This window comes from Notamacropus eugenii, chromosome 5 (assembly GCF_028372415.1).
Source record: "Notamacropus eugenii isolate mMacEug1 chromosome 5, mMacEug1.pri_v2, whole genome shotgun sequence".
Taxonomy (NCBI): Eukaryota; Metazoa; Chordata; class Mammalia; order Diprotodontia; family Macropodidae; genus Notamacropus; species Notamacropus eugenii.
This window is the reverse complement of record NC_092876.1, coordinates 200,947,080-200,956,742: the sequence shown is the minus strand read 5'-3', so window position 1 is coordinate 200,956,742 and position 9,663 is coordinate 200,947,080. Positions and strand designations below refer to the sequence as shown.

At 35.3% G+C, this 9,663-nt stretch overlaps 1 protein-coding gene across 5 annotated transcripts in view; it reads right to left on the bottom strand.

The window, feature by feature from the left end:
- FRY (FRY microtubule binding protein) overlaps nucleotides 1-9,663 on the bottom strand; it is a 566,260-nt gene that overhangs the window by 404,490 nt on the left and 152,107 nt on the right. The gene's annotated exons all lie outside the window — the stretch shown is intronic.

Sequence of the window (9,663 nt, the reverse complement as noted above, 5' to 3'; positions counted from 1 at the left end):
TTCTCCTGCCCCACTTTAGTCTGACATTAGAAGCATGCAATAGTCCTTTACTAAGTAGTATAAATATGGATATTTGCATGCACATCTCTGCATATGTGTGCATGTGTACACTTGTGTAGTATAATATCACTTAAAAATGAAGCAATGCACAAGTTAGGAGGTTTTCCAAATGAAGACTTTCTCCTTTATGCTAAATCAGCCTCACAGAAAGACTTCTAGGCAGGATTTCTGAGGTCAAATGACCTCAAATCAAATTTCATAATGTGAGAAATTATAAGATATACTAAAAGATAGGAAGATATTTTATGTCAGAAAATCTGAATTCCTAACTTGGAAAAGTCTAAAAGTAATGTGTTTTGTAATCTTATGAAAACCAGGAAATAAACAGTGAGACTAAGTGGAAAAATGAGAGACTACTCAAACCAGAGGCTAAGACTTTAATAAGTGGGAAATATCTAATCCAGCTTATAAAACCCGCCATAGAACAAACACCAGTACTATTTTTTTAGCCTATACTACAGCACTGGCTTCGGTCATCTCCCCATTCTCTACTTTCTTTTAACTTTCTACAGTCCTGTAACTCGCATGTTGCGGCATCTGTGATTTTTCACTTTGGGCTTTCCCCCTGTGATCATTTTTCCCCAGTCACATCACCCCAACTTCAAGCTACTGGATGGACAGCCAAGTCTTCATGCTTGTTAGAACAGATGCTACATTCTCACTCTACATGGTGAACCAAGTGGGTTTAGGCAGAGCAGCTGTTTCACATCTCAAAACAACAAATGAAGAACGCATGTTTACTCTTCTCAAGTACATCGTCCTGTCCTTGCCACCTGCCTTTGGTGCAACTGGACCACAGAAATAGAAAAAATGGAGTGTCAGTGAGACAATAGATGTGTTTCTTGTTTAAAAAAAAAAAAACAATTCTGACCTAATTCCTAAGAGGGGAAAGTCCAGAAAACAGCAAACACACACACAACACACATGTGTGCATGTGCACATATAAGCATATATGTACATATATGCATATAGATATGTGCGTATACATGGGGGGGGGCAGGGCATACATGCAAATCTTGACTTAACCTCCAAGAAATTATTCCTACAGGAAAACTTGTCAAATGCTACCAGATCTGTAGCTTTATTTTGAAGACTGTCCACCATGCTTGAAATGCACTCCTTTACCCAATTTGGAGGCAGATTTCTCTCTTACTGCATTTTAAGCTACTAAAGGGCAGGTCTATGTTATGTCTCATTTGCTTTGCATTTCCCACAAGCTCTGTGTGTCCAGTACATAGAAGCGTCTAAATAAACATTATTTATAATTAATTTCCTCTGTGCCTAATATCAATGACAATTTATTGCAGCACAATTAATAGAGGCAACTTGTTTTGTTGACTTTTTCTGGTTTGTTCTATCTAGACTGTCTTAGGAAAGAGTGATAGATTAAAAAAAAAATGATTTAGAGGCAGTGGATTGAGTTAAGAGACTTGGATTTTTGTCCAAGCTCTATTCGTTATTTCTTGCATGACTGGGTCCAAGAAAGGTCATTCATTGCCATCTTTTAGCCAAGAATATATGTGTGTCTTGTATCTTTAAGGTTATTGTTAATGATCATATTTCCAAACTACAGAAGTTATTGTATTGCATTTCTGTACTTGTACTGAGAAATTCCCCCCTAAATTCATGTACTTACTTATGTGGATTAAATATCTCCCTCAACAAAAAGTTGTGCTTCATTTAGTGGGATTCAGCATGCCAAGGGTCCCATCATTCAAATCCCATTTCTGCTATTTATGTGACCTTGGACAAATGATATCACCTCTCTGGGCCTCAGTTTCCTCACGTATACAATATAAGAGTTGACTAGATGAGATGTGAGTTCCTTCCAGCTTTAGAACTAGGATCCTATAATTGGATACTAATTGACTTTTCAACAGAGACTTTTCAACAACATTATATGACTATAAAATAAAGAGCAGTAACTTCAAGTATAAATGGCAATTACTTATATGCAAATATATGAAAGTATACTCTCATAGACATACCTACACCCACATATGCATCATTTGAGTCAATTTCATTGAGTCAGCTTTATTATCTGAATCAATATTTTCACAAGCTAGAAACTTTACCAGGGATAACTAAGATCTATGTCTGAGCATGCCCAGTGTGATAATCTTTTTAAAATGTAGTGCTAGAAGATCTTCTCCTCTAGGGCTGAGCCTCTGAATAAGGCTTAGATCAGATGCTAAACTATATTTAGGCACAATCCTAATGTAGCAAAAATAACTCTAAGTATGAGTAAATCACAGTAAGAATTGTCATTGAACCATAGCTTTCATTGAAATGGGTGTGGTTGATTCATTCTCTAGAGGAGGTAACATGTTGCTGACATATTGAGCTACATCTCCATCTAAGATTCCGGAAATGGTATCATAGTGACGGGAAAATCTGTTGCTTAATATTTAAACAGTCAATAGTAAATATATATTAAACACCTACTGTGTTCCAGGTACTGTACTGGGGATACACATATGAAAAAGAGAGTTCTTGCCTTCAAAGAGCTTATAGTCTAATAAGGGAAGACAAAGCACGCACACACACACGCACACACACACACACACACACACACACACACACACACACAAAACTGAAGGAGGTGGGGAAGGAAGACATAGGACACCGTGGAAATGCCAGGGAAGTGTCAAAGTAGTGTGCAGTCAAATGGGAATCAGAGGGGCAGAAGGTAGTGATGAGGTGTGAGTATAATGACTGATTCGATCTTGCAGGATGATGAGGTTTCCCCAATAATGAGATTTTTGGATCATGGTGGAGAAGAGAGAGAAATTCCAAAGCAGTGCAATCAGGTAGTATTATCCCCCAGAGACCTCAAGCACATCAAAGAATTCATACTGCACAAAGGTGATGTCAAATTTAATGGGTTTTGCTGAAGAACATGAGGGTATGGTTTTAGAGAAATGTTTCTGAAAAGGATCCAGTTGTCCCAAGTGGTTATAGTACATTTCCCCCCACCCCCCCCACTTTGCCCTGGATCATAGAAGCCATGAGATGCTATCATCTGAAAGTCATGTTGCTCATTTCTAAAATTTTCATGTTCAATTTTTTTTTCCTGGACTGGTGATTAATCATGGTAGATAATGCCCTATGCTAAAACTTCTTCCACTAATGCAGATCAGAAATTCTCTAACTTAGAATTTTACAGAGTTGCCAATCACCCTGGGACATAAAATGATTTGTCTTAGGATCACACAGCTAATATGTGTCAAAGGCAGGACATGATTCCAGCTCTCATGACTCCAAGACCAGTGCTCTGTCTTCTCTATCACATTGCTTCTCTTTTATGTTCCACAGGCCAAGAATTTCTTCCCACTGGAATAATGACTACATGTGTATATGTATATATATATATATATATATATATATATATATATATATATATATATATATAAAATCATATCTTTTAAAAATTATTAAGTGCATGTTTAATATTTGCACCATAATTCTGCAGGGGTTAACATATCTCAATTATTTTGAAAATACTTTTCAAAAACTAGGCTTTCACATGGTACTTTCAACTGTTTAAAGTTAAGCTAATGAATTAGGATTATTAAGGTTAAAAATAAACTCTCCATATACACTTCCTTATGTATGCATGAAAACTCAGATTGCTTAGCCATGATATAAACTTGATCTTGGTGTACAGAAGCAGAAATATATGAAAAGATCAGTGGCTTCAGGGGGAATGAGAACTATTCGAAATTCTTCTTCCTATTATCTTCTCATAATCTTTAAATATAACATTTAAACTGTCATTTTGGGTACAAACACATATCCACATGGCTATAAATTAGTTAAACCAGCCATCTGGAGAAAATAACCACAGAATTTCCAAAGGTACCCTGCTCTACTGAACAAAGTCTGTCTGGGAACCAGGAGCCCTGGTTCCTTTTTATAGACTTTCCCTAATGTGCTGAAGCACCCTGGACCAATCATTTTGCTAAAAAGGACGATAATAGACTTTGCTTCCTGTCTAAGTCAACAGGATAGTCTGGGAATTAGGTGACATTTATATGGCATTTAGAAAAGTAAGCAAGAAATTAAAAACAAACTCCCTGAAACAGAAATTCTTTTTTGATTATATATTTGTCTTGAATATCAAGGGGGTTTGTTCTAGTTTTAAAAATCCATAGATATGAAATATCGGACACACATATGCACTTCTTTCACAGGTGGTATACACAGTGTTATGCAGAAAGGGAGAATCCACAGGCCAAAGGAGAGAAGCATCAAAGCAGAAACTGGTACTAGCATCAGAATTGGCGCAGTGCCAATCTTTATTCGGTGACCATCCTGAACACATCTGACTTGAGTTGTTCTTTATTTTAAAAAGTTTTGGATGTTTAGGTTTATTGCAGTATTAAATTTCAGAAAAGTAATAATAGCTAGCTAGCATTTAGACAGCTTTTTAAGATTTTTAAAGTATTTTGCCTACATTATCTCATTCGACCCTCACAACCCTGGGAAGTAAGCGTGACTCTATTTACATTTTACAATTGAGAAAACTCAGATGGAAAGAAGTGAAGTAACTTGCCCAGGGTCAAAGTGAAAGTGCCTGAGGCAGGATTCGAATTCAGCTCTTTCTGATTTAAAGTCTAATGCTCTGTTCCCTGCTTCACCTAGGGGTCCGTTAGAATATTACTGCTATGATAATCTGTTACAAAATCAATGTTAGGTTAATGACAATCAAAAAAAAAAAGAATAAGAAAACAAATCAGATGATTTTGTTGGGGAGAGGATCTAGAGCTATGATTTCATTGTACAGGGAACTTCCCAGGTAGAAACCCTTCCTATGGACATAGACTAGCAACTCATCAATAACTTCTGATCTTAGAAGTGCCTGAGACGCATGGAAGTTAAATGTCTTCCTGAATGTCACAAAACCATATATTTCACAGGTAGGACTTGAAGCTGGAACTTCCAGACTCCAAGGTTAACCTGATCTCCATTACACTACTGATATTAAGAGATATGACCTTTAAAAAAAAGATATGATCTTAAAATTCATGTCTTTATTTCTTCTGGATAAATGCAAATGGAAGTAATAACTAATCTGAAAAAAGGGGGGGGGGTCACTTTTTTAGACTAAACCTTTAAGAAGAAGGGTTTTTAAATCCTCCTCTAATATGGGTTTAGGCAGTAGTGAGAATGATCCATTGTTTTTCTACAGCGCAGAGATGCTGACAGGAAGAGATAATCTTCTTTGCTCAATGTTTTATACCTAACCCCAAAGAGGATGGTATGAAGACAAACAACCCACATATAAATGAATCTTATAAACTGGCATCACCTCACAGATGACTAGTGCACAATACACGTTGGGTTCTGACTTTGGATGTGATAAGTTGGGATGACTAGACAAGCCAGGCTTAAGCGTGGGAGGTGCTATCATTAAATATTTATATAGCACTGCTACGCAATCAGCATAATTGTGCCAAACATATAAAGTCTCTGCCCTAAGGGGCTTGCTGTAAGGAGTTATGTTGCTTGTTTTAGAGATGTCTGTTCTCTCATTCCATCAAGTTAGAGATCTACTTCAACACATCAAAGAATCAGCTTTGTAATATAATTGAGATGTATGAAGACTTTCTTTGAAAAAATAAAAAGTTATAAATATATTCTACCATAATAACTTTTTAGAAATTAAATATGGTGCTATAAGACATGATGAGCAGGATGATCAGAAAAGCTTGGAAAAATTTATATGAACTGATGCAGAGTGAAGTAAGTAGAGCCTGGAGAACATTACGCAGTAATAAAAAAGTTGTATGTTGATCAGCTGTGAATGTCTTAGCTCTTCTCAGCAATACAGTGATCTAAGAGAATTCCAAAGGACTCATGATGAAAACTGCCTCTAGAGAAAGAACTGATGGAGTCTGAATGCAGACCAAAGCATATTATTTTTTTTGGTTCAAATTTTCTTTCACAAAATGACAAATATAGAAATATGTTTTACATGATTGCACATGTACATCCTATATCATATTGCTTACCATTTTAAGGAGGGCAAAGAGGAAGGAAGGAGAGAATCTGGCACTCAAAATTTTAAAAAAAAACAGATGTTGAAAGTTGTTTTTACATGTAATTGAGAAAAAAATAAAATACTATTTTTTAAAAAGAAATTAACTATGAGTTTTTGGGCTTGTTTTTTGTTGCTAACTCCCTTTATCTGTGTCTTTCTTTACTGTTTCTTCCTACACCACACTTGTATTTAGTAAGAGAACAGGCACAGTCCTTACTGGCTCTGCCATTACAAAGTGGTCCCCAAACAGTGGAAAGTCAAGGGAGAATATCAGAGAACTGGAATTTCACAATCAGGAAGAAGCTTCCATATAAAAGGAGTCAATTTATGCTCTATAGAAACAAATGAAAAAAATGAAAAAACTGTAAAATATTATACAATTTAATTGACATTTGAAGTTTTCTGTGTCAGGACATATGTGCCAAAATGGAAAAGCGTTAAAGTCTCAATGAATTAAATTACTCAAAATGAAAGGTAAATAAGATCACTCTCTAAAGGCTTGAAAACTATCTCAACACCCTCAACTCCTACCTTGTCCCCAGAAAGAAATAGCCAACAAAAATATTTTTTTCCTTGGTGTTTAATTCATTTATTTCTACTTTGCTAAATGTTAAGGGTTTTATGTAAGATGGTAGTCCTTATTTTGCATTTTTATTTGATGATTTGTTTTTTACTAATGGTTATTAAGTTTATGATAATTTGTAATGAAACTTCTTTTGTGTTTAAATGGAATTTTAAAATATTCAGGTGAAAAAAACCTGACCTTTTAAGGATAACAATCAGACAGCTGAGTTGTAAAAACCATAGAAGTTGACATTTCAAAGAGTATAACTCAGCCATTACCTGTAAACTAACTTGTACACAAGTAGGAAGCTGAAAGAAGGAAACAAAGAGGGAAACATCCGTGAGAAATGACATGAAGCATGCATGATACCAAGAGAAACTTTTTTCCTGATTGGAGTAACATCCTGGCTCAAGTGAGATGTTTGAAAGTGAGACTGTAGGCTTTTTTCTCTTTCGGCTGGGCCACTGAGGGATTGGGGGAATTTAAGTCTTCTGAGAGAAAGGGAGTCCCTTTGGTTCAAAAAGAAGCATAGAGAGTTCTCTGGGATCACATGGAGACATTTTTTAATTATAGAGGAATGACAATGGAGTGTCTTCTATGTAGCTAGATAGTTACATGTTGTCTGCCTCATTAGAATGTGTGCCCTTTGAGAGAGCAATAATATGCTACAATACAATATATATTATATGGAAAGCTAGATAAAGTGTGGGGCACTGGATATATCGTGGGGCCTGAAGTCAGAAAGACTCATGTTACTGAATTCAAATCTGGTCTCAGACACTTACTAGCTGTGTGACCCTGGGCAAGACACATAACCTTGTCTGCCTCAGTTTCCTGATCGATACAATGAGCAGAAGAAATGGCAAACCACTCTGGTACCTTTACTAAGAAAACCCTAAATGGGGTCACAAAGAGTTGGACATGACTAAAACAACTGAACAATAAAAGTGTATGATGTGATTGTGTGTATTAGTTTAATGCATTTATATTATATTATACTGTATTAATACAACCTTTTTTATTAATGGTTTTATGTAAGATGTTACTCCTTATTATGTAAGTATATGTGATAATTTGTCTTTGGCAAATGTTATTAAGTTGGTGGAACAATTCAGTTTTTATTAAATAATAGGATGAAAGTTTGTAATTTATTTATTATGCTGTAGAGAGCAACTTGTTTTAAATAGGAGAGTGATAAATTATATTCAGTAAAAGGCCTTTGAAGAAAGAATTAAAAATTAATTTGAGACATTTATAAATAAGTTAGTCTTAAAGAATTGGTGGGGCAAAGAACAAATTATAGAAACAATAGAAAATTTCTTCAAAGAAAAAGACAGTAATGAGACAATATATCAAAACTTACGGGATGAAGCTAAAGTCTTCCTCAGGGGAAAATTTACATCCCTAAATACTTCACCAACAAAAGAAAAGAATTAGGCACACAACTAAAAAAATACACAACCTAACACACCAAATTAAAAATCTACAACAAAACAACAAAGTAGAAATTCTAAAAATCGAAGAGATTTTAAAAACTGAAAGTAAAAGTAAATTAAATTGATTAAATATGTAACATTAAAGCTTATTTTGAAGAACTAATAAACTACTAGCCAAAACGATTGTAAAAAGAGCTAGGAAAGTCAAATCATTTGTATCAAAAATGAAAAAGGAGACTTCATAGCACCTAGGGGGGAAATAAAGGAAATTCACAGATTATTTTACCCAATTATATGATAACCAAGTTTAAAGAAAATAGATGAATACTTACAAAACTATAAAGTGCCCAGATTAACAAATGAATAAATCATTTAAAATACTTAATGTTAAAGAAAGAAACTGAACAAGCTCTAGATGAATTTCCCCTTCCAGAAAAACTCCAGGATCAGATGGATTCACAAATGAATTCTAACAAACACTAAGAGAACAATTAATTTCAATATTACATAAACTTTTTGAAAAAATGACCTGATTAGATCTACTCTGGCAGTGATATGTAAGATGGATGCTGAAGAAGGGGATACTAGTTAAATAGTGAAGGGAAGAAAGAAGAATAAGCGAGTCCCTGAGTGCAAGTGACAGTACAGGGAGTGAAAAGGAAAGTTTGAATGTGATGAGAAATGTATATGAGTTCTTGAGTGACTAGTTGTAAGAGATGAATCAGAAATAGACAAGCTAAAAATTGGAAGTAACTTCACAGGTCATCAAGTTACAAGACCTTCTCTATGACCTAACTGACAATGGTCATCTTTCTTTTCTTGAATACTCACCATCTACAGGCAGTCATGCTCTCTGTCTCCTCACAGTCTTAAAAAGTGGTACCCAGGACTGAACAGAGTATTCAAGAATGTTGCCTATTGCCTCTCTGGCTCTGAATATATATCCCACGTATCTCCTCCTTTTTCTCAGCCAAACTCCTAGAAAAATTTATCTATATCCAATGTCTCCACTTTCTTTCCTTACACTAACTTCTCAACTCCCTGCAATCTGACTTACAACCTCATCATTCAAATGAAAGTCATCTCTTTGAAGTTAACAATAATTCCTCTAACTGCCAAATCATGTGTTTTCTTCTCAGGACTCATTCTTCTTGACTTATCTTCAGTATCTGAAGTTACTGATCACCACCTTCCCTTGCGTACTCTCTCCTCCCTGAGTTTTTGTGACAATGCTCTCTACTGGTTCTCCCACCTGGATGGACATAATGTCTTAGTCCTCTCTTTGCTGAATTATCATCATTGTCCTACCTCAAGATGTGGATGGACGAAGGACTCTCTTCTGTTTTCTCATAGGTTCAACTAAGGTAGAAAACCTACAGATCTATATATCCAGCCCTAGTTTCCCTCCTGAGCTCTATCTACTCTTCTATTTGGATATTTATAACTAAACATACTTAGGCAATATCACTTCATCATATCAAAAAGAGAACTCAGTATCTTTACCTTCAAATCTTTACATTCTCTTACTAACTTATTTCTCTGAAGAGTAAATCAGCTCC